This window comes from Mesoplodon mirus (assembly GCF_964341445.2).
Source record: "Mesoplodon mirus genome assembly, chromosome: 4".
Classification (NCBI taxonomy): domain Eukaryota; kingdom Metazoa; phylum Chordata; class Mammalia; order Artiodactyla; family Ziphiidae; genus Mesoplodon; species Mesoplodon mirus.
Window position 1 is genome coordinate 127,854,960 of NC_138979.1, and position 26,632 is coordinate 127,881,591.

General features: G+C 38.3%; 1 protein-coding gene across 4 annotated transcripts in view; it reads left to right on the forward strand.

Moving 5' to 3' along the window:
• Positions 1–26,632, forward strand: part of LOC309802015 (uncharacterized protein) — a 225,931-nt gene that overhangs the window by 85,405 nt on the left and 113,894 nt on the right. Inside the window, exon 1 of one of the 4 annotated variants that reach the window (XM_082617176.1) lies at positions 25,544–26,127. The exons of the other annotated variants lie outside the window; for them this stretch is intronic. The gene's annotated coding sequence lies outside the window, so the exon portion shown is untranslated. Of the gene's footprint in view, positions 1–25,543; positions 26,128–26,632 lie in introns of those variants that run through there. 4 annotated transcript variants of the gene reach the window in all.

A 26,632-nucleotide genomic window follows, 5' to 3' on the forward strand; every position in this document is an offset into this window, starting at 1 on the left:
TTTGAAGGTACACATCATTCAACTAGTGGCTATTTTAAGTTTTCAAAATAATTTTTTTAGTCTGTGTTTGACACCAGCCTGTAAAAGTTATTGAAGACATTGTCATGCCCTCCTTCTCTTTAATTTTTCTTATACTAACTTCTCCATTTTCATGAATATCATACAGAGTTTGAGGCTAAGATTCTTGCTATTAAATTATGTTATTACATTTCAAAAATACTTTCTTTAGGTGTATATATATTTTACATTAGTGATTAGTATAAAATTAGAAAGAATAGAGTGTTACTACCATAAATAAGCTGAAATAAACAAGTAAAAATCCTTTTTCTAAGAACTGTACTTTGAAAGAGAATCACCTATTCTGGTTAACTAAGTATGTCTTTTGATACCGGATTTTATGTTAGCAGCAACATCGCAGGGGAAAGAGCTATCTTCACTGAAACACAATTTTCTTTAAAATTGATTTTGAACAAAGGAAACTTGGAGCTGATTTAGCATGTTGTGCTGTACTACTGTGATTTGGCCACAAAGAGCTTCTTCCTCCCACTCATCAATGAAGTTCACTACTGGGTAGGAAGGCTGCCTTCTGTCTCCAGCCGTAGGGTGGTATCATCATTCTAATGAAGGTCAATTTCCATTTCTCCCACCTCTGTGCTGCATAATGTTTCACAGCAGAAATACTGTAACACAATTGTAACATAATTCTTGTGGCCACTTTGATGATAAAATGCTGATTCCATGCTGAAAATATAATTCCACATCCATCTCTCTCCTGAGAAGAGCAAGTTTTAATCATCTCACATGAGGTATTAGCAGTGTGAGTAGACCCAAAACTGCAACAATCTGCATATGTTTCCAACATTGGGAAATGAATTCTTCTGTAAAATGTAATTTTCTTATTTACCTACTGACATTTTTTTACTCCTTGTCAGGGAAATATGTCTCACTGCATCTATATCCTAAGTGCTAACCTACAAAATCGTAAAGAGGAGGTGGAGCAGGGGAACTGGCAGGGGTGTGGTGGCTGATTAGTATCCTGTTAAAAGGATAACAGAATTGTCCTGTGCAATATTAACCACCCATAACACCATTTAGTCTGATAACAGCCAACCCTGTGAATATTTAACTTTCACAATATTTGCTTTACTGATAGTGGGTCACTTTCATATATGAAATATAGCCTATTGCTTATTATTACTTAGACCTGTGTTGACCTTCAGAATTTAATATTCTTTCAACAGTGATATGTGTAATTTACTATGGTAGCATACATTCCAAATGTGAGAACGTTAGGACTTAAAACATCATAGGCTTGGAAAGAATCTTGATGGGTCATCTTATTTTTCCATCCAACTGTCTATTGAAAATCATTTACATGCTAGGTGCTGGAGGGCATTCAGTGAAATATAAGATGCCTTCTAACCCCTTATGTACTCAGGCTCTACTTTCAGGGGAAAATGAAATGACCTCATAAGAATACAAGGCAGTGCTGGTTGACAGACAATGAGACTCTTTTGAGTTCAGAGCAGAGTAAGGGTGATGTGAGAAGCAGGCAAAGACCTCGTAGAGGAAGAAACAGTTGGAGTGGCCACGGAAGGAAGGGCGGGGCATAGATAGGCAGGCAAAGGGAACAGCAGGAAACCAGACAGCACCTGCTGGTGACTGCAAGGACTTCGTGGACAGGTCTGCAGGTCAGCCAGCCTCGCAGCTGGCTCAGGCCATGGTGTGAGGTTGAAAGTCCTGACCGCTTTTTAGAACTGCTGAAGGCTGAGGCAGGTGGTTACCTTTTGGAGGGACATAGAGCTTCTTTGATCTAGTGATTTATAGAAGGCCTCTGTGATATGAACACAGGCTTATCATCTATGACTCTTCTCAAAGCACCCCATATTTCAGTCAAACACACTGCTTCCTGTTTCTTGTGGCTCAAATTTATTAACTAACATTATGTGAGTGCAGGTGGAGAAAGATAAGCTAGAACTTGAGGCCAGTATGCGATGCGGTGTCACGTCACGCTTAAAAGTTAGGACTTTGATCATTAAAGTGTTAGAAAGCCACTGGGCTAGGGCTGGGCTTTTAATTGGGGGAATGCCATAATTAGATTTGCACTGTAAACAGATGACTGAGTACAGTGGTGATATCCACATCGTATGGTTGTTAATCACCAGAGTTCTGGAGGTAGACTGCCTGGGTTTGGATTCCTTCTCTGATCTTATGAGCTCTGACTTTATTAACTTCTCTAAGTCTCAGTGACCTCATCGATAGAATGGGGATAAAAACCATTGCCTGTCTTATAAATTTGTTGTGTGGATTAAGTGAGATAATGCATGTAACGCACTTAGTCTAGTACCTGGCATAGAGAGAGCATTTAGCATTATTGGCTGTTATTATTATTCTTATCTCTCCAGGAATAGTATAAAAGATGGTGACTCTGCTGGCAGCTCTAAGGAGAGGACTGGAGGACAAAGACCAGATAGAAATCCATTCATGGCAATATTTTAAGAAAGGCATGAAAACAATTAAGGCAATAGCATAAGGATTGAGAAGGGCAAACAAAGTTAACACTATAATGGGAGTAAAATCAACGGGACTTGGTGTCTAAGTAAAAGTGGGGGACAAAGAAGAGGGAGAAATCATGGATGACTGTTAAGACTTCTAGCTGGGGTCACTGATGGTGTGGCGCCATTGACCAAAACGCAGAACACAGCCTGAAAGCTGAAGTGCGCTTCCAACGCCTGAGGGCTTTCTCTGGTGGCAGAGGCAAAGGACGTGGGAAGTGCTGGAGAATTAATGTCCTGGTAACACCCTCAACCAGTGTTTGACGGGAGTTGTGGGTAAATGCCTTGGCATCTTTGCACCGCAGGTGGGGTTACTCTGAGTTTTGTATTCTATTCGCAGAGCTCCCCAGTGGGATATAGCTCTAGGTTCCCATAGTGGTAACTTGTTTGATAACTAAGCCTTTTTGGCTGCCTTTTCTCCCTCGTCTCGCTGCTCCAATCCCTGAGTAGTCTTTCTTGGATCATCATTCAGATAAACTATTTGCACTGACATTCTCGTCTAAGGGTTTGCCTCTAGAAGTAAACCTAAGAGATTAGGAAAGGGTAAAGGATAAAGGGGAACGGGAAAATAAATTCTGTTTTAGACATTTGAGGGGGACATGCCTTTGGGATATTCACCTGGAGGTGGTCCAGAATGCAACTGAAATAGGAAATGGAATTTTAATAAATAGCTGGGCTCTGGTATTCTAGATTGGTGAGTAAACTGCAAAAAAGTGGTAGCTGAAATCTTGGAAGAAGGCATTTCCTGAAGAATAGTTTGTAATTTATGGATTTAGAAAAAGCTAATGGAAAATGCAAAATGGACACAAAAATAATGTTCTTAGAAAGGTGATAGGAGAGCAAGAGGGTGATGTTGTGGAAGCCAGAAGACAAAATTGTTCAGGAAGGAAGGAATTTTTTTATTAAAGTACAAATCCTTTTAGGGAAGTCCATGTTTTATCTTGGTAATGGCCAAGGTGTCTCACAGTAATAATAATAATAATAGTAATAAAATATTTGTTGAATAAATATCACTTTTCTCCATCCCATTGTGAAGATACAGGAAAAACAGAGGTGGTGAAATTGAGGGACCAGGAGTAACTTAACAAAAATTCTCCTCTTAACACAATCTTTTTCTGTTCCTTGGTTAGTTCTCTGCCCTTGTTTGCTACACAATGGATTCATAGTGTGAAGAAATGGGTCCTATCATGTTCCCTTTACTAGCAGTTTTTATTCTACATGAGTTTATTCCCAGTATAACTAAGATCTGTTAATTTCTGCATGGGGTAAAAGTTCAAGGGGGAGAAGTCTTGAAGGAGGCTGAGGGAGAAAGGACAAGGAACTCCATGCTACATAGCTCCAGTTCTTGCTCACCCTCTTCTGCCATTACTGTTTCTCCAAAATTCTCCTTCACTACTTTATTATTGCTTCTTAGGTTGGAATAGGAAGCTGTAACATAATGTTATCATGATGTCATTACTTTCTGGCACTGAGTTTTGATATCACCTCATTTCTTTTCTTTCTCTGTGGTTTGAGACAGTACAGAGCAGTCAAAGCTTTCAGTGCCTCATATTACAACAAGCTCTTCTAAGTTATGAAATATTTCCAGTCTGTTGTCAGTGACCTATTTATTGTAGGTAGACTTAGATGCAATGAAATCCCTAAATGTATTCAAAATTTTCCACTGTCTTTTGGAGTTATAGAGGATTTAATTTGTAGGGCAAAGGGGCATTTACATTGTTTATGAAGGGAGGGGGAGTGCAAACACTTGTCTTAAGTTTCAGGCCTTTCCTGATTTCCTGCTCTCCTTTAATACTTTGGATCTAGTTTTGTAAGATTGTCCAGAGAAACTTTCTTCAGACTTTTCTAGAATGAAGAAAAAGTGGCTTCTTGTTGGAAATAGAAGAGATGGACTCAGTTGTTTGCTAATAGTTCAGCCAATATTATAAACTCCAGAAAAATCAGTGTTGTTTTTAAATACATATATCATCTAAAGAATAATTTCTGACCAACTCTTCATACTTTTCAGTGTTCAGCACCCTTAAGATTTCAGTATCCCTAAGATTGTACTTAATGCCCTGTTGCCTCCCGAAGTATCTTTTCTACATTGTCTACTGTTATACTAAGTCAATTACCAAGCTGTCTTTTCCCATTTATGTAAAGCCATTAAACCAATGTCCTGTCCTGTACAGATACAATAAGCAATCACTGACAGTTTTCCACTTGATTACATGCTTCACTGGGTGCTTCATGATTGAAAATATTCTCTCATGATTTCCTTTGTTTTATGCTCATGATCTTACCCCTGTAACATAAGGGATGATAAAGAAAGATCTGATTCAACGAGATGGCTTTTCTAGGTAGTAGCTGTACCTGTCACTCCAGTGAAATACATAACATCTTGCCCTTTACCTTCAGACTGGAATATTGGATCTGGGTCCTCCCCTGGGGGTTACTGAGTCTTTCATTTTACAAGAGGTATTACTCAGCCCTTGGGTTATGACTTCTCTGAAAGCTGCTCTTCAAAGGCCAAACATCTGCTTCCACTGGCCTTTTCTTGTGCTTGGAAAAAGCAAAATGGCTGTTACATTTCTATTCAGGATTCTTTTTTCAACTTCCTGACCTCTTGGCTATTGGACCAGTAATTAGTGAGCTCCTACAACCCCTATGACATGGAAGCACTCAAACAGTTTTTGAAAAAATCACAGAAATGCCTTTGCTCAACCAGTAGTGTTATTTATTGGACCCAGAAATAGAGTGAGACCAATGGATGCTTTGAAATGAAGGTTTTGCTTGATTTCTTGTTCTTATGTGCTTGAACTATCAACCCTTTTAAAAATGTTATAGTCGTGTTATTGCCATGGAGTGATAATCATGCCAGCCAGGTTGACCTCATTCACCTTTTTTTCCCTCTCCCAAAGTCTTTCTCCAGAAGAGCAGGAGAAATACAATTGTTAGCTTAATTTATTTTGCTTGAAGTGTTTGGTCTGCTAAAATAAAATTACTTCAAGAAGAAGTAACAACTTAGGACTTATTTATTAATCACTGGTTAATTAATCACCCTGTATATAGTACCATGTGTATAAAAATGTCAGAACTGGGAGGACTGAATGCAGAGTTCAATCTTGTTCAATTTCCTTATTTCATAGACAAAGAAAATGAAGCACAGAGTAGGTGAAGTGACTTCTCTTGATGTTGACTCCTTCTCTTAGAACTGGCACTAGAACACAGATCTTAGTACAGCTCTCTTTCTTGCTCATGAGGTCCTTCCATGAGAGCAAGTTTTGTTAGAAAAGGTAAAATCTTAAAGGTGGAAGGGAAAAAAGTCAGCCTGAAGGGCAAATGTGGCAGGGGAAGGGAAGGCTGAGATTGTTACTGTAATACTTTTTCTGGGAGCTGGCTTGGTAAGGCAGTGAGTTCTTGATTCCATTTGGAACCTGGGAGGTACCTGATACTGTCTCAAATATCTCACTTTCAAAAAAGTTTGTCTTTTTAAGACTGAGTCATTTCTTTTCCTTCTTTTGTTACTCTATTTTGGAAATCCAGAATTTACTAACAGAATTTATACAATAAAAAAGATAAAAGGACATTGGTTGACTTTTCACCTCTGCAACAGAGAAGGCAGAACCTTTTCTAAGCAGATTCCTTGGGCCTTGGGTGACCTGGGGAACCTGGCTCACTCCTGTTGACATCAGGGAAGGAACACTTAGGTTGAGTCACAATGGTCAGGAAAAGAGGTGGAACCTGAGCTTGTCCTTTAAGGCCAGGCAGAATTTGAGTAGATTTTCAATCGCTGGCAGGGTAGGGGTGCTTATTAAATGCACACATTTGGAAATGAGCCTTGGTTCTCACTCCTGAGTAGAGTGTTAAAGATTAGTGGGAGATGAGCTTGGAGAGCTAGAGTGGGCCTTCATTGGGGACCCCCTGAAGGTCTCCCACAGTTGTGGATAGGATCCAGTCCGCAGCAGGTTCCTGAGTAGGGGAATGGCTTTGGGAATGTAACACCGTAGGAAATTCAGCCTGATGTTCTGAATGGATTGGAAGAAGTGGAAGCAATAAAAGGAAGATGCTAGAGTACACAAGACAGGGCGTGATGACCTGGCAGCCTTCCAAAGAAGAGGAATGAACCTGTGAGACAAAACCAAAGAAGTTCGGATTGTACTTAGACTGATTGAATGCAGGAAAACATGGGAAAGACAACTTCAGGGTTTCAAAGTGGAGAGAAGGCTGGTGTCAGTGATGAATCTTATAAACATTGGGTTAAAAAATAGCAGCACTTGGTGAAAAGTTGAATATCAAGGATGAAGGAAAGAGAAAAGTAAACTGTGATCGATCACAGTGTGACACTTTTCAGACTTTGGCACCTACCCTCTGGTTTATTTGTCACTATCCCTGGCTGGACTGGGGACATGTTGGGGGTGAGGATTATACCCCACTTCTCTGGGCCCAGCACATATCATAGAGACACATATTAGGTGCTCAGTAGGATAACTTGAACCCTGGTATCTGGGAGAATGATAAGGTTATAAACAAACAATAGGGGCTTTAGATGTGGAAGGAATACCATTTAGAAATTCTGTGTTTATGGAAATGGCAGGAACCTCATATAGAAAGATCTTAACTATGGTTGGAAATACTGGATCACTGGGTGAAGTGTCAGGCCCAATGACAGAGTTGTGAATTGGCAGGATGGAATTTAGAGTTGAATTTTGAGATTGGATGAAGTCTCTGAGAATGGGGAATTAGGGAGGAAAGCATAGAAGGTTTGACTATAAACTGTCAGTTCCCACAAGAGTGATGTCTGAAAAAGATTATATGTAAATTCACTGTTCATTATTGAGTTTAGGAGCTTCTGTTTGCTCAGCAATGTTAATTCCCTAGTTTATTTGATATATTTTTTCTCTTTATTTCTATTCTCGAAAAGCAGAGGACAGCATCTCAACTAGGTCAAGAGGAGGACAGGAAGGGCCAGGCAGCTCAGTCCCTTTGCTGTCCTCAGTGAGGCTCATTAACCCTGAGGCATCAGCACTAAGGGGAGGACTTGGAGATTCATGGAACGGTGATGAAAGAGGAAAAAATACAAAACCTAAGAAAAGTTGCAAAAGAAGCCTTCTCAGCCAGAATAATGTAGAATTGTACATGAGGGATGAAATTTTTATTATAACTTTTTGTTCCTAATATATGAAGACAGAGTAAGCCCAGTAGAGAGCACAAGAGAGCAGATTATGGAAAAATGTCATCGGAATGTCTGAAAGATCAAATTATCTTTTCATTACTACATTTTAAAAAGAGGAACATTTCAGAGACTGAAATATGTTCTGTTTTTCTGGGGAATTATATTGTTAAAAGCCCATTATAGCTTCTTTCTTGATATTAATGTACTTGGTAGGCCTGGTGAATCATGGCCAAAGACATTGCTGCACAAATCAAAACACATTTAATGAAGATTATAGCTGAGTAGTGCAAGAGGGTAGAAGTGTGATGGCCGTGAGCTGTATGAACGTCTCTCAAAACCATGAGTGCTTGACTCATCTGGAACCCAGATCAGCCTCAGACCCTGAGTCTGTAGTATGACTAGTACTACATAATGAAAAGTGAGGCTGGATGGAGTGGTGAGAAATGTGACTGGGGAGATCACCAGTGACCTGGTTATGTAGTCCTTGCCTGTAAGTCTGTTTAAGGAGTTTGGACTTTCTTGAGGAAGTAAAATGATCCATTCTCCGTTTTAGACATCTCTGTCTGGCTGAAATTTGGTGATTGTATTGTTACAATCATTGGTGGAAGACAAATGGTGTAGGTGAGAGAACTAAGATAAAAGCAGTGGGGGGTGGAGAGAAGTTGGCAGATTTGGGAGTTATCTAGAATTACAGGGATGATGGATTGGGTGTAAAGTGGGAGCGTCAAGAATGACTTCCTAGACCCCTCCTTGACTTGAGCCGCTGGGTAGATAAAGGTGCTGCTCACTGAGAGAGGGAATACTGGAGAATATACCAGCTCTGGGATATTAAAGAATTTTAAAAGATTTTTTAAAGTTGGAAAACACCATCTTAATGTAGGTATACAGTTCAGTAGTGTTAAGTACATTCACATTGTTGTACAACCAATCTGCACAACTTTTTTCATCTTGCAAAACTGAAACTCTATATCCATTAGACAGCTCTCCATTCTTTCCTCACCCAGCCCCTGGAAACAACCATTCTGCTTTCTGCCTCTATGAATTTAATGACTCTAGGTAGGTACCTCATATAAGTGGAATCAAACAGTATTTGTCTTTTTCTGACTGGTTCAATTAGCATAATGTCCTCAAGATTCATCCATGTTGTAGCGTGTGTCAAAACTTCCTTCCTTTATAGGAAGACTTTGCAAAACAATCCTCTGTTACTACATAGGAATATATTCTATTCTATTCCATTTCATTAAAAATCAATTTATTTCATGGCCCATTAAATGAATTGATTTTATGACTTACAAGTAATTTACAATGTAGAATTTGAAAAATGCTCTTCTAAAATGCCTTTCTGCTTGGTAAAACTACTAGAATGCTAAAATTTTCATTTCCTGGACTCCTTTGATAAGGGCTCAGATGTGATTAGATTTTGCCAATCAAATGCACTTGCATGAAATTAGAGGCCGCATTTCAACTTTTCTTCCTCTTGTTTTCTCCTGGAAAACAGAGTTGTGGAGACCCTGGGTTTACCTAAAGTGGAATCCTTGTCTCCAATTATTAGCTTTGTAGGCGTTGTGAGGTAGGGCTTGGAGCATCACTAAGACGTACGTTCTTGAAGTCAAAATTCCAGTGGCAGCTTCCTGATTGCCCTATTTCCTGATTGTGGTCTTGGCAGGTCAGTTCTGCAGTGGTTTGATAGGAGTCATTCCACAAAGCCCAACCTAGAGCTCTACGTTGATTTTTTAAGTACCCAAAGCTCTTTTTTTAAACTTCTTTCTATGGAAAGTAATTTCCATTTTATGCAAATCAGCCCTGACTGGGATGGTATTATAACCCTATGGGTATAATCAGTGAGAAGATCTCTTTTAAAATACATGGGCAAATCACAGCTACAGATATGGATGGGACTGGGCCTGAGGGTAAACATAATGTACAGTCATATCAGAGATGCAGAATCTTTCTCTTTTGAGCAATTCTGATGTCAAATGGCTATAGAGCTCTTGGAGATGACAATGAACTCTTAGTGATCTTCATTGCTTTATTGAGTACCTAAAAATTACAGATATTAGTTATAGGCCATTAAATAAATAGGTACTTTGTATGATATATTTGTTTGAATATAGTTGGGATACATATTTTCAATTTGAGGGTAATATTCTTTGCATTCTTTAGTCTTTGAGGACCCTAAGGAACAAAGAGTTTTAAAAGCACAGGTTGACTGTATGTGTAAGCATATATACATGTGTATACTTATATGTAGGTAAAATATGAAAAATATTTAACTATTGGGGTGACCCAGTCACTGACAAATTAGACAGTGAGAATTGATGCTAGCCATAAACACCCTAGGCAGCTGAGCTTGTGCCCCATAGGCTGATCATCAGCCATGTTTATTAATGATAGGTTAGTTGTCCAGAAAGAAGTTTGTTTACAAAACTACAAAAAGATGAAATAATGTAAACATAGAAATGTAAAATAATTTGGCCAAAGGAAAAAAGAAAGTAGGAAAGATAAGATGAAGCAATGGAAAAAATGGATATACTATAACATGAGTATTGTAAGATCTTAGAGACATTTTAGGGACAGAAGGAAAAGGAGGGTGCCTTTCATCGTACTCCACCAGGGGGCACTGAACCTGTGATGTCCACTGCTTCCTTCTGCAGCATTTGAGGTCACCCACATTCTCCATAAGTCCAGATTGATCATGTATATGTTAACCATGGGTTAAAGAAATATCTTTCAATCCTTAGGAAAATTCAGAGCATTTTTCATTTCCTGACACAGAAATTCTCCTGAGCTCTCTCTTTTTCCAGAGGGCAGAGGGAAGAATAAATGAGAAATGGCCCCTCAGAACAGAAAGAGCAAATTTGAGTTCATCTTCATTATGGCAGATTGGATCTGAGTCACGGTGACCACTGAGGCATCATGCAATTGAGTGATAAAAGCAGGGTCTGTTTTTCAGCTTCAGCCTCTTAACTAGCTACGAACAATCCCTAATAATCACCAGGTTGACTGCTTCATGCACTGTTTCTCTTATCAGCCTAGTACACAGATTTGCTTTGTGGAATTGTATTTATCCTCTATATTCTTTGAAATACTTGGCCTCAAACACTTGCTGAGGGGAGAAATTCTAAGGAGTGAATAAAGTTAGTGCCTCTAAATCAGTAGCTCTGAATAGTACATAGTTAATGTACAAAGAACAGTGCTGGCATATAGCAAGTGCTATAAAAGTACAGTAGTCCCCTCTCATCCCTGGCTTTGTTTTCCACAGTTTCAGTTACTCTTGATCAACCACAATCCAAAAATAGTAAATGGAAAATACCAGAAATTAACAATTCATAGGTTTTAAATTGCACGCCATTCTGAGTAGTGTGATGGAATCTTTCACTGTCCGGTTTCAACCCACGCAGGACGTGAATCATCCTTTTGTCCAGCATATCCCGCCAGTTAGTCACTTAGAAGCTCTCTCGGTTATCAGATTGACTGTGGTGGTATCACAGTGCTTGCGTTCAAGTAACCCTTATTTTCCTTAATAATGGACCCAAAGCACAAGAGTAGTAATGCTGGCAATTTGGATATGCCAAAGAGAATTTGTGAAGTGCTTCCTTTAAGTGAAAATGTGATAGTTCTTGACTTAATAAGGAAAGAAAAAAAAATCATAGGCTGAGGTGCTAAGATGTATGTTAAGAACAAATCTTCGGTCCATGAAATTGTGAAAAAGGAAAAAGAAATTCAAGCTCGTTTTACTGTCACACCTCAAATGGCAAAAATTACAGCCACAGTGTATAAGTGCTCAGTTAAGATGGAAAAGTCATTAAATTTGTATAATATATCTTGAGAGAGAGAGAAGTTATAAAATAACTTTTATTACAGTATATTGTTATACTTGTTCTATTTTATTATTAGTTATTGTCAATTTCTTACTGTGCCTGATTTATAAATTAAAGTTTATCATAGGTATGTATGTGTAGGAAAAATCATAGTACATATAGCATTCAGCACTATCCACTGGGGGTCTTGGAATGTATCCCTTGTGGATAAGGGGGGGACTACTGTAATTGCTATTATGCTGTTCACAATGAACTATTAGAAATACTTCTCATTCCCCATATTAGTCCTTGCATCCAAGAGCCATATAGTTAAAGAGATAAGATCACCTACAATCCCAGCAGTCTTTATAGCTGTTTTTACTCTTCAGACAAAGGTCAGAAAACAGCAAGATTTTAGTGTGTTAACTGCTAATCTCCCACGTGGTTGAAACAAGAGAATCTGCAGGGCTTTAGGATTTAAACCTGAAACGAGAGATTAACGTCACATGCTTTTTTTCTCTTTTTTTTTTTTTTAAGCAGGTATTTTCCTCAGGCTAAATCATCAGCCCTGAGGCTACTGGAAAGTCATAGAAATTGAAATACAGAAAGATAGATTTAGAAGTCTCCCAAATAGAGGGCTTCATGATAAATTTTGACAAATAACCGCTTAAACCTCTTTGAGAACATCTAAGTGAAATTGACATCCTTAACCCTTTCTTGCTAATGATAATAATAATAATTAACAGCAACGACAGCCAACATTTATTGAACACCTAATTATGCGTCAGGGACTGTGCTAAGTACATCAAGTCTGTTGAATTTTGTAAACCTCACAACTACCTTTTGAAGTAAGTACAGGTTTTACAAGTGATGAGTACAGGTTTTACAAGTGATGAAACAGTACAGAGAAGTGAAGTAACTTGCTAGAAGTCTCATATATAGTGTGTGGTGGAGCAGGTTTAAAATCCAGATCATCTAACTCGTGAGGCACTCATAATTTCTATGCTTTCCTGTATCCATACAGCTAAAGAAACATGAATCAAGCAGCTCCACACTGTGGCTTCTGGGATGACTCAATGGTTCATGATCATTGGATCATATATGAAACCTATTTACCATAGTCAGAATTGGTAGTGGATAGTTTAATCTAAAAAGTCCATGTGTGTGGGGGAATCATGACAAATGATAAATACAGGTTATTTTGGTGTCCTTGAAAACAGCTTTTTATACACAATAAAGATTGTTTAGGGGTTACTTTGGATTTTTAAATTAACCTTTGAGGTATTAAAGTAATAATATGATGAATCTAATTTTTTCTTTAATATTTCAATTTAATTTAAATTTTTTTTTTTTTTTTTTTTTGCGGTATGCGGGCCTCTCACTGTTGTGGCCTCTCCCGTTGTGGAGCACAGGCTCCGGACGCGCAGGCTCAGCGGCCATGGCTCACGGGCCCAGCTGCTCCGCGGCATGTGGGATCTTCCCGGACCAGGGCACGAACCCGTGTCCCCTGCATCGGCAGGTGGACTCTCAACCACTGCACCACCAGGGAAGCCCAATTTAAAATATTATTATTCTACATAATAAATCTAGGAAATTTCAACAGTTACTTTTAAGGGAAGTTTTAAACTTCTTGTACAACTTATAGATGAAAATTCTCCTAAGCATTTAAAATATAAATGTGATAATAGTAGTATAATAAAAATGTCACTAATAAATTCTTTTTAAAGAATTTTGACAAAATTCCACTTCAGGTACTCAAATAACTCTCATACACTAATGAAATGAAGTACAAATATGGTAATTCTGAGTTCTCTTAACACTCCAATAGTATTATCAAACAAAAATTTTTTATATATTATACTAAAAATCAGACCAATCAATCAATTAATTACACATTTTTTATTGTGGTAAAATACAAAACAAAATTCAGCACCAGCCATTTTAAAGTGTACAGTTCAGTGGTATGAAATATATTCACGTTGTTATACAACCATCAACACCATCCATCCCCATTAACTCTTTTCATCTTGTGAAACTGAAACTTTATACCATTAAACAATAACTCCCCATTCCCCCGCTAACCCTCAGCTCCTGGAAACTACCATTATATTTTCTGTCTTTATGATTTTGACTATCAAAGTACCTCCTATAAGTGGAATCATACAGTATTTGTCTTTTTGTGACTGGCTTATTTCACTTAGCATAATGCCCTCAAGGTTCATCCATGTCGTAGCATGTGTCAGAACTTCATTCTTTTGTAAGGGCTGAATACTATTGCATTGTATGTATATACCACATTTTGTTTATCTATTTATCTGTTCAGGGACTCTGGGCTTGCTTCCATGGTTTAGTTATTGTGCATAACTGCTATGAATAGAGGTTTACAAATATCTCTTCAAAACTCTGCTTTTAATTCTTCTGGCCATATCCTCAGAAGTGAAATTGCTGGATTATATGGGAATTCTATTTTCAACTTTTCTGAGGAATTGCCATACTGTTTTCCACAGAGGGTGTACCATTTTACATACATTTCCACCAATAGTGCACAAGGTTTCCAATTTCTCCACATCTTTGCTAACACCTGTTGTTTTGTTTTTTAGATAGTTACCATTCTAATGGGTGCGAGGTGGTATCTCATTGTAATTTTGATTTGCATTTCCCTAATAATTAGTGATGTTGAGCATCTTTTTATGTGCTTATTGGCCATTCATATATCTTCTTTGGAGAAATGTCTATTCAAGTCCTTTGCTCATTTTTGAATAAGGTTGTTCTTTTTTTATTGTTGAGTTTTAGTGATTCTCTATGCATTCTGGATATTAATTCTTAGTCAAATATATGATCTGCATATATTTTCTCCCATTCTGCAAGATGCCTTTTTACTCTGTAGATAGTGTCTTTTGATGCACAAAATTTTTCAGTTTTCATGCAGTCCAGTTGGTCTATTTTTTCTTTTGCTACCTTTGCCTTTTGGTATCATATTCAAGAAATCATTGCCAAATACAGTGTCATGAATCATTTTCCTGTGTTTTATCCTAAGAGTTTTATTGTTTTAAGGCTTTAATTTAAGTCCTTGATTCATTTTTAGTAAATTTTTGTGTATGGCATTAGGTGAGTTCAACTTCATTCTTTTGTATGTGGCTATCCAGTTTTCCCAGCATCATTTGTTGAAAACACTTTCCCTAATTAATGGTCTTGGTGTCCTTGTCCAAAATAATTTGACATATATACAAGGATTTATTTCTGGACTCTCTATTTCATTGGTCTACATGTCTGTCTTTATGCCAACATCTTTATGCCAACATCACATTGTTTGGATTACTGTATTACTTTCAAAACTGTAAGTTTTGAAATTGTAAAGTGAGAATCCTCAAGTTTTGTTCTTCTTTTCTAAGATTGTTTTGGCTATTCAGGTTCCGTTGAGATTCCATATGAACTTTAGGATGGGTTTTTCTGTTTCTGCAAAAAAACAACATTGGGATTTTGATAGAGATTACATTGAATCTGTAGATTACTTTGGGTAGTATTGATATTTTAACAATATTAAATCTTCCAATCCATGAACGTGGGGTGTCTTTCCATTTATTTATGGCTTCTTCAGTTTTTCTCAGCAATGTTTTGTAGTTTTCACTGTACAAGTCTTTCATTTGCTTTGTTAATTCCTAAGTATTTATTCTTTTTGGTGCTATTGTTAAGTGGAATTGTTTTTGCAATTTTCTTTTCAAATTGTTCATAGTTTGTGTATAGAAATGCAACTGATTTTTGTATGTTGACTGTGTATCCTGCTACCTTGCTGAATTCATTTATTAGTGCTAAAAGTTTTTTTTGTGTGAAATCTTTAGGACTTTATACATATAAGATCATATCATCTGCAAACAGAGGTAATTTTACTTCTCCCCTTTCAATTTGGATTTTTTTTTTTTCCTTTTTGGCCTATTTGCTCTGGCTATTAGGATGTTCAAGTACGATGTTGAATAGAAGTGTTGAAAACAGGCATTCTTGCCTTGTTCTTGATCTTAGAGGAAAAGCTTTCAGCCTTTCACCATTGAGTATGATGTTTGCTATTGGTTTTTCATATATACATTTTATTATGTTGAGGTAGTTTCCGTCTAGTCCTAGTTTACTGGTGCTTTATCATGAAAGGGTGTTGAATTTTGTCAAATTGAGATGATCATATTTTTCCCCCTTCATTGTGTTGATGTGGCTTATTACATTTTTTTTTATATATGTCGAACAATTCCTGCATTCCAGGAATAAATCTCACTTGGTTTTGGTGTATAATCCTTTTTATATGCTGCTGAATTCTGTTTGCTAGTATTTTGTTGTAGATTTTTGCATCAATGTTCATAAGTGTTATTGGTCTGTAGTCTTATTTTCTTGTAGTGTATTCATCTGGCTTTGGAATCAGGGCAATGCTGGCCTCAGAGAATGAGGATTTCTCCCCTCCTCTTTAATTTTTGGGAAATGTTTGAGACATTCTTTAGATGTTTGGTTGAATTCTTTAGATGTTTGGTTGAATTCACCAGTGAAGTCATCAGGTCCAGGGCTTTTCTTTGTTGGGAGATTTTTGATTACTGATTCCATCTCCTTACTAGTTATAGGTCTATTTAGATTTTCTATTTCTCATGATTTAGTCTTGTGTTTCTAGTAGGTTTTGTGTTTCTAGAATTTTGTCCGTTTCATCTAGGTTACCCAACTTGTTGGTTCACAGTTTTTCATAGTGGTCTCTTATAATCCTTTTTATTTCTGTAGAATCTGTAGTAATGTCTACACTTTCTTTTCTGATTTTAATAATTTGAGTCTTCTCTCTTTTTTTCTTAGTCCATGTAGTTAAAGTTTGTCAATTTTGTTGATTCTTTTGAGGAACCAACTTTTGATTTCGTTGATTTTCTATTTTTAAGAATTTTTATTTTATTTATCTCTGCTTTAGTCTTTAATATTTCCTTCCTTCTGCTAGCTTTGGGTTTCTATTTCTATTTCCTTAGGGGGTTGATTGATGCTATATTTGAAAACAGCAGAAGTTAGGAAAAGCAAAGGGTATTGGGTGTATATGTGTGTGGGGGGGATCCTTATTACTCAAACAACCCTCACCTTCCATCATCCCAACCATGGGTCACTGTCAAAGGAATAACTGTTAGCCCAGTTATTTGTCTAATGTGTGTGTGGTGGGGAGAGGAGTGGGAGCACAGAGATAGTTGGTACTTTAATATACATTTTATGGAACATAAAGAATAACAACTTCCTGGGCTTCTCTGGTGGCTCAGTGGTTGAGAGTCCGCCTGCCGATGCAGGGGACATGGGTTCGTGCCCCGGTCCAGGAAGATCCCACATGCCGCGGAGCGGCTGGGCCCGTGAGCCATGGCCGCTGAGCCTGTGCGTCTGGAGCCTGTGCTCTGCAACGGGAGAGGCCACAACAGTGAGAAGCCCGCATACCACACACACAAAAAAAGAATAACAACTTCCTGCCTTGAAATCCAAATGTGGTCACAAGCCCAGAACCTATGAGTAGATAAATTAGGCATCTGGAGCCCAAAACCAAACCCAAAACCAAACAAACAAGCAAAGAAGCAAAACACAAAAACAAAACAAAATATACAACAAATTTATGTGAAAGATGTCCAGAATCTATGAGGTTGAGCCAACAAAAGATTCAGAGGAATTAAATTCTGATTCTTTTCTCTTTTTTTTTAAACATCTTTATTGGAGTATAATTGCTTTACAATGGTATGTTAGTTTCTGCTTTATAACAAAGTGAATCAGCTATACATATACATGTCCCCATATCTCCTCCGTCTTGTGTCTGCCTCCCATCCTCCCTATCCCACCCCTCTAAGTGGACACAAAGCACCGAGCTGATCTCCCTGTGCTATGCAGCTGCTTCCCACTAGCTATCTATTTTACATTTGGTAGTGTATATATGTCAATGCTACTCTCTCACTTCGTCCCAGATTACCCTTCCCCCTCCCTGTTTCGTCAAGTCCATTCTCTATGTCTGCATCTTTATTCCTGTCCTGCCCTTAGGTTCTTCAGAACCATTTTTTTTTTTCTTAGATTCCATATGTGTTAGCACACGGTATTTGTTTTTCTCTGTCTGATTTACTTCACTCTGATTGTTTTCTTTATCACCATATACTCTTCACGATAATTGTATGGAGTAGGTACTATTTTGCAAATGAGAAAATTTAGACTCAAATGTATAAAATAGTGTAATAGATTGCACAGAAAGCAAATTAGAAACTCAGCCCAGGTTCCCCGACTTCAAATCCAGTACTTCCACTCTGCCAAGATCTCGTACTTTTTGGCAAATGAGAGCCAGGAAAGAGAATTTCATGTTACTTAGCTACATACAATTTGGAAATGGTGCTTTGAGCACTGGCTGGACATAGAGTATAGCACCCTAGCGAGAATGTGTCTTCTGGGATTCCCTGTTGTGCTCATGAGTAAAACTCTATATTTTGGACAAAATAGAAATCTCTAAGCCTCAATTTCCTCTTGCAAGTGAAAATAAATTATATTTCACATTTATTTATTTTCTGTCTCCTCACTAGAATGTCACCTCTGTGAGGGCAGGGACTGTTATCCTCTGTAAGTAGAGGCAGTTATTAAATATTTGTTGAATGTGGGAAATGAATGACTATACCCTGTTCTTGTCACCTCTGTTAGTGTCCTAGGGCTGCTATAACAAAGGAACACAGATCAGATGGCTCAGAACAACAGAAAGTTATTGTCTCACAGTTCTGGGGGTCTGAGATCAAGATGTCGGCAGTGCTGGTTCCTTCTGAGGGCTGTGAAGGAGAATCTGTTCCATGCTTCTTTCCTTGATTCTGGTGGTTTTCTGGCAGTCTCTGGTGTTCCTTGACTTCTGCTACACAACCCCCATCTCTACCTTCATCTTCAAGTGGTGTTCTCCTTGTGTGTGGGTCTATGTCAAGTTTCCCTTTTATAAGGACACCAGTCATATTGGATTAGGAGCCCATTCTACTCCAGTATGACCTCATCTTAACTAATTACATTTGCAATGACCCTACTTCAAAATAAGGTCACATTCTGAGGTATTGGGGGTTAGGACTTCAACATATGAATGGAGGGGGCAACAATTCAACCCATAACATCACCCAAACACACACTTGAATAACATATAGTCCTTGCTTTGAGGACTTAAGAGGCAATTCCAGAGGATGCTCATGAATTTTGAGCAACAAATGGGTTTTATGCACAATAGGTTAAGGAACTTTTGAGTTAAAACATTTAAGGAGCATTCTTTATTTCAGACTTTCTCAAGACTTTAGAATGTGAATACATGTTGTGTAACACCCTTTTCATGGAGGATCTCACATGATCAATTTTGAGAAATGCTGGCAGAGTTAGAAAAACACTGAGAGTTAGGAAGTTGATCTTGGAAAATATTTGGTGTTTGCTCCTCAGCTTCTTCATTTATAAAACATACCAACCTTCTGCAGAAACTGCTACTGAGGGTTGTTTCAAGGATCAAATAAGATCAGGTTTCTAAAAGTGATTAAAATTAGTAAAGGATTATAGACATTTAAAGCATACTAAAATCATAATCAGGAATGTACAACTTGAATCAGGTGGATAAAGATATTAGCTTTAGTGTCTAGATTTAGAAATTGGTATAGCAGGAAATTTAAAAATGTATCTTAATTGCTTATTTGGAATAAACATGTAGCTTTTCTACTTCTTTGCTCATCCGGTATGTTTTGCTTCCTGGTCATTGTTGCCTGCAGCATGGACTGACACACTTGCTATGTGGGCTCCACGACAACACATTTCCATAGCTCACCCTGCCATTGCTGCACTGTAGCCAATTTGGTAAAGGACCCCTGACTTCTGTGGTGAGGGAAAGAGTGCAAATGGGAGGAAAGCTAAATGTCTTGATCTGGGGAGAGCAGCACCTTATTTATCTCAGAGCTACATTCTAATCTGCCACTCTTTTCTACTTACCTCCCAGGAAATAGCTGAAGATTACTCAGCTTTCTAGGAGCTTGGAGAAAACTGGTCTGAGTTTTAGTCTCTCTCATCAATAGGGATATGAAAATGCGTATGTGTGTTCCCAGTTGTTAATCCTGCCTGGCCAGAGTAGGAGAGAAAGCAAGTGGCAGATTATGAGATGAAAAGTACATCAATGCCTGTTTTTAGAATAGGCGTTGTTGGATTAAAAATGAAATGCAGGCATGAAAGTGAATGCTCTTCAGTCCTTTTCCTTAACAAAGGAGATGTGCATCTAATTCAGACTGATGGAATTTTTGGTGATAACCATGGTTACTAAAAATGGATCACTTTATACTCATTGAGAGAAAGCAGCATGACAACAGTTGCTCATTTCACAATAGTAAAACTCTTCATGGCAACTAAAAATGGAAGAGACATCTTACGTTTGAGAGCAACTTATTTCAGCCTGAGATTATCCATTTAAGCTAAACAACATGATGGGATGCTAAAATTTGGTAAACACTGAGACATGTGCTTGAATGAGGAAACATCATGATGTAAGCATGGCAAAAATGGTTTGGGGAGGGCTTCCCTGGTGGCGCAGTGGTTGAGAGTCTGCCTGCCGATGCAGGGGACACGGGTTCGTGCCCTGGTCCGGGAAGATCCCACATGCCACTGAGCGGCTGGGCCCGTGAGCCATGGCCACTGAGCCTGCGCGTCCAGAGCCTGTGCTCCGCAACGGGAGAGGCCACAACAGTGAGAGGCCCGCATACCGCAAAAAAAAAAAAAAAGGTTTGGGGAAGTGGAACAAGATGCTTTTCTTTAATACATTTATTAGGCATAGACTGGATCCAGATAATGGGACAATAGCACTAATCCCATATATAGACAGAAACAGAAATCTGAAATTCTATTTACTAAATTGTTCTCCAGTATTATGACAAGAGTTTTTATTTTGAGAATATCCACACACAAATACATCTGATGAAAGAAAATTGATGTTTAGATTCCTTCCACATTTTGATAATATAGAATACTGATTTGTATTATTTGACCTACTCCCTGAAAAGGAGAAAGCACTTACTTCTCAGTATTCAATACATTTATACTTGATTTTGATGTAACCAGGAGGAATTTATCTAGTAGCCACTGGAAACAGAATTCTTGGTTTTTAGGAGCTTCCCTGCTCTTGAGGAAAGCTTGCTCAGGATCCATAAAATATCTGCCCATTTTATAAAGCCCTTAGAAAGTTCCTTCCAATAGGATGCAAATACAAAGTGTAGTTTGAGTTTTTTGTCTTTATTCAATAACTTTTTCAATAACTATTTATTGAATGTCAGTTATGTGATAGGCAGTTTTAAAACCCCCTCCTTATTTAAATGTAAGGAACTCTCCTTCCAACTGATAAACAAATGTATTAAAAATTTTTTTCCGTGTTTACGTAATTTTATTTATTTTTAATTTTTTATTGAAGTGTGGTTTATTTACAACGTTGTGTTAGTTTCAGGTGTACAGCAAAGTGATTCAGTTATACGTATACATACATCTAAAGAATCTTTTTCAGATTCTTTTCCCATTTAGGTTATTACAGAATATTAAGTAGAGTTCCCTGTGGTATGCAGTAGGTCCTTGATGATTACTTATTTTATGTATAGTAGTATGTATATGTTATGTATGAATGTATTTTAAATAGTGGTCACAATGCACAAACCTTAGAATATTTAGGTTGAACCATATGGAATTGCCATATTTGACCACTATTTACTTATAAAATTCCATAATTTTTGACACACACACACACACACACACACACACACACACACACACACACTTCAGCTAAAGCAAAGTTTGCTTTTATAGCCCTGGCTTTATTATATATTCTTTTCATTGCTTATTCCTATTAATTTCACTAATGTATGGAATATGGCTGAATTAACTTGCTGCATAACAAACAAGTACAGAATCTCAATGGCACATAACAGTAAACACAGGAGGCACTCAGCTTATGCTCCAGATCTTCTGGTCTGCTTGATATATCTCTTAACCTCCTTGGCCCAGCAGACTCCCAATGCATGTCTGTGTCATGGCAGTGTTAGAGGTGCAAGAGGGCAAGCAAAATGTGCAAGACTTCTTTAGGCCTGGATGTGGAACTGGCACAATGTCACTTCCAACACTCCATTCCATTGGCCAAAATAAGTAAGTAAAACATGAATACAGAGAAGAGGTGAAGAATTGAGGTCAATAGTACAAATCTACACAATGACCTATCATTGAAAAGCAACACGTTATTTCTTTATGTCACTGAAGGTTTCTAGGACAGTACCTTCCTATAAAAAAGGAAAACGTCATCATAGTTGTCACCATCATCAACACCTTGATCTCAAACACATATCATGCTTTCTACATGTCAACACCTCTTCTAAAAGCTTTACATTTCATTTTTGCCACAACCCTTTGAGGTCGTCACTACTACTATTCCTCCATTTACAGCTAAGGAAACAAGGCACGGACAAACTAGTAAAGATGTTCATTGTTTTCCAAGAAATTGAGAATATTGGATGTTCCACACTGCACTATTGTAGCACAGAATCATCTATTGGAGGATGTGACTATGTTTAAGAGATTTTAGCTTCTTGTCAGGGCACTTATCTGCCCTCTAAGTCACAGAGAGGAGTCACCTCTTCACAATGGGTGGGGTGACCGCAGCCCAAAAGTAGGTTCTGTTGGCTACTCTCCAATTCAGTGGCTTAGTCAAACAGGTATTTTTCTGGAATGTTTAGTCCATTTTTCTACCTGGGAACGAGAGTCAGGACTACCATTCACCATTGTTCTTTTCATTCTTAGTGATTGTTCTGTTCATCCAGTGTAGTTCTCCTTTTAGCACACTGGTAAGATTCCACTTAAACGTATCATCAAAAGGCTTTTATGTACTTTTACATCCAATAAATTAATGCATCCACCAATTCTATCTGTGATACTTATCCCTTTGCTCTATAGAACATGATGAGTTTCCCTTTGGACTAACTTGACACAGAGAGAACCAGAGAGCCAGGGCCAGGGTAGAGCAGGAAAAAAATGGACTTCTGAAGCATTCATTTCCACTTAGAACCTAGATAAGAAACCACAAGCTAGTCTGGTCCAGTATGAGAAATCACTCTCAGTATTTTACATAAAGAAGAATCAAGGCTTCAAAGGAATGTGTGATAACATATACATTCACATAATTTTTGGTAAGTCCTTATACATCATTAATTTTTACAGGATTTAAAAAAATCCTTGAATTTAATTTTTTAGGTGTGCTCCCCCAATTTTTTGACTCAATATTTTTCTTGCCACAAATACTTTGTATTAAAAACTTTTTACTGAATATATTAAATTGTAGCTTTTCCCTATATTATTTTCATTTCTAGGCATTTAAGAATTATTTACACATTCAAGAATTAGGAAAATTCTTCCTAATTTGTTCATCAATAGTCAAGTTTCCCAGGATGCCTTACATCCTGGGTGCTGGACTGGCTTCTAGAGCCATGAGTAAACAAGGCTGAGGGCTCCTTGCTTCAGTGCAGTGCTTTAGGGTTTACCTTGGAAATCTGACCTTGACATCCCAGCATCTGCAGGGTGGATGACACAGGTTCTATTTGGAAATGAATGCTGTGAGTTTTAGAATAGTACCCAAGAGCTGCTCTTTCCAGGCTCTTCCCAAAGCATCAAAGAATTGCCACTTGCTAGAAATGTTCAGGAAGTGCATTTGGTAATGTTATCCTTTTGAGGAATCATTCCTGTCAGAAACTTTCTGGCTTCTCAGCTTTCACTGCAATGATATTACTGGATTACAAGCAAGCATCTCATTAGGGAGTAGAGGTGGTTGGTGTCTCTCATTTTACAGAGACCCCAACACCAAGTGTGGGTCTTGGCCAGCAGGGGGAGCGAGACAAAGGCAATGTGAGGTTGGGGGTACAGCCTCACCGCCTCAGCATTGATTTGTTTTGGCAAAACATTCATTCATTTTTTAATTCAAAAATGTTATTAACTGCTATTATGGGCTGAGAACTGTGCTTGGCACTGGAAGTAAAACAGGAAACTAGAGAAGTGTGATCCCTAACTTCCTAGAGTTTTGGGGATGGAGAATTATAATTGCTAATACATTACAAACAAACCGACACATAAGTAAAATAGTTTCAGATTGTGAACTCTGCTAAGCAGAAGCCAAGGGGACTGAGATAGGGAATAATTGGCAGGGGAAGAATTGAGAGAGTCACACTTGCTCCTCATGTTTCCTTTTCAGGGGTCTGTGAACAAGGCCCCCCTTCTCATGCTCAGAGAGGAAATCATCTAAAAGAGTTGCTTTAAAAAATGATGGATGAAACGATGGTTCATGTACAACAAGGTTCTCTGGAGACTTTGACATTCTGCTCTCTTACTCCCAGAATCTTGACTTTCTTGAATGCCAGGGCCCTGTTCAGCTGAAAAATCTTTCCTTCAATTTACATGACTTATGGTACAGAGACAATGCCTTCTGTGGAAATGTTCCGGAAGGCTCAATTATTAAAAGAAAAATGACTCTCAACTAGAATGTGTTATGCTTTTAGTTTTTAGTATTTGTATGTGCTCCATACTGAACTAGTTTTATACAGAGGGACTCCTATACTGATCAAATAGTAACATACAATTAACATAGCTAATTAATTCTTTCTTCCCAGAAGGATTATGAGGGTTTGGGTTAACTAGCAGGGTGCTAGACTCATAGAAGATATTTGAAAATATTTGTTGAGTGCTATGAAACCTGAAGAACTTGAAGAATTAAACCAATGAGCTGTAGCCTGTATACACCATTGCTGGTTGAGTTACTAGCAAACTTATATTTTTACAAACTCTTCTCTGAGAGAGATTTCTTCAGACAAGGAGTGTGTGTGCACACACATGCTATTTTTCAGGAATATCTGTATTATCTACAAAAACAGAGGATGTAGAGGAAAATGTAAGGAATTTTTAAAACATCGTGAGCTGATTTTATAACCTATTTCTTCTAAAGAGCGGATTTTAGCATTTTCCTTACAGTAAGAGCCACTGGGCTGTGTTGATGGCTGGTCACATGCTGTGTAGTCTGTTGAGAGTATTCACTGATATGCAGCCATGCTGACAGGACAGTGAGGGAATTGTCAGGGAACGGAAACCAAACTGTGGCCCAACACCCATCCCTTCTTTGCCTGAACGTATAAGGCTGGAAGTGAACAGCCTCATAAATGAATAGTGTCTGCCTGCCTAGGATTTACACAGGAAGAGGAATAAGCGTGGCTGAATTCTCCTACATATGAGGTGGGTCTCCAGCTCATAAATAAAGCCCTGTGTCTCTCCTCACCTACTTCCAAGAGGTTCTTTGGCAGAATGCCTCTCTTGCTTTATGATTAGTCCAGGATAGATTATAGAAGCACTGACTTTTCAACAGCTAGAAAAAAAGAGAATGATGGAAATGGGAGAGGCAAGTAAATATCCTGACAATGATTTTTATTTCCTTTCTTCCTTCATTCCTTTCCCCTCCTTCTCATCCTCTTTTCCCCTCATTCCTTCCTTTCTTCATTTTTGAAAAAGTATGACTTATCTACCTGTTTCTGTCATCCCTTAGGAATGAGCAAGGCTGTCAGTGATATTTCCAGGCAAATTGAGCTTAGCACCTTTCTCTGATTTTGCTGCCACACCAACAAAGCATTGTACTTACTTCCTCTCCTTGGAGGGGTAAACAGCAGGTCCCAGCAGCCAGGCTGAAGGATGTCAATATCCCAGCCAGAGTCTCAGCTTAAAGCAACTTCCAGCAAATTGGGCCTGAGTCTACGATAAACCTTTAGGTTTCTTTGGAATGTTTGGAATCGTTAGATGTCTATAATTGAACAGATGGTGAGGGCTGGCTTTTGACATTTTTTTCTTCCTCGAGTGGGTTATCAAACAGCAAAAACCCTCCCTGTAATTTTGAAGGTGAAATTCTTCTATCTTCCTTCCTATCCCTTTCCCTGATCACACACAAATTCTAGGACATTATAGGGATAACTTACTTAGTTGTGTTTCTCAAGTTTTATTGTGCACATGGATCCCCTGGGAGTGAACATTCTACCTCAGTAAGTCTTGGTGAGACCCAAGATTCTGTGTTTCTAACAAGTCCCCAGAAAATGCTGATGCTGCCCCGCCAGCACCACACTTTGAGAAATAAAGGGCTATTATGTTTGAACACCCATGGTTTAGAATGGACTCTCAAGTGTGGATTCCTATTTTTTCAAGGATTTTTACTTTAGCTAGATCCAATTTTAAAATGTGTCCTTAAGTGGTACTGAGTGCGATGTCTATAGTGAAACTCTGCAAATCAGCTTGAAAGATAACAAACTGAATACTGCAACTAAAGACTGCTTAACAGGCAGAGGTTGTTCATTGTCTTAACAAACCTTGTCTTTTTTTTTTTTTTTTTTTTCTTTTTTTTTGCAGTACGTGGGCCTCTCACTGTTGTGGCCTCTCCCGTTGCGGAGCACAGGCTCTGGACGCGCAGGCTCAGCGGCCATGGCTCAGGGACCCAGCCGCTCCGCGGCATGTGGGATCTTCCCGGACCGGGGCACGAACCCGTGTCCCCTGCATCGGCAGGCGGACTCTCAACCACTCCGCCACCAGGGAAGCCCCAGCTTGAGAGGTTTTTTATTGAGATTATACAATCAAACATGGGACTTACATACTACATAGTTCATTCAGAAGGATCTAGGAAAATGTGTTAAAATATAATTTTGAATAACAATACTTATTATGTGCCAAATAGTCCAAGTGCTTACCACGTAGTAAGTAATACATTTAATCCTCCAAACACTCCCATTAGGAAGGTATTATCTTCATTTTATGGTTAGAGAAATAGAGGTACTGAGACAATAAATAACTTTATCCTGTGTCAAGTCAAGCACATGGACCTTTTATGGTAAGAGGTTGCAAGTTGAGGGCCTACAACTCAACTTCTGATTGTTTTTTTTATCTGCCTGAAGATTTTTAAAAATTAAATTAGTTGTCAATATTTACAGGCTATTTCCTGCTTCCTAAAAAAGCCCTGGAGTATCTGGCAGCTTTAGGCTTGCATTCTTGCACAGGAAGCATCAGTTGGTGCCGAGTAGCAGCCCTGCCCTGAGGTGGGGTGTGAGCACTCCACCGTG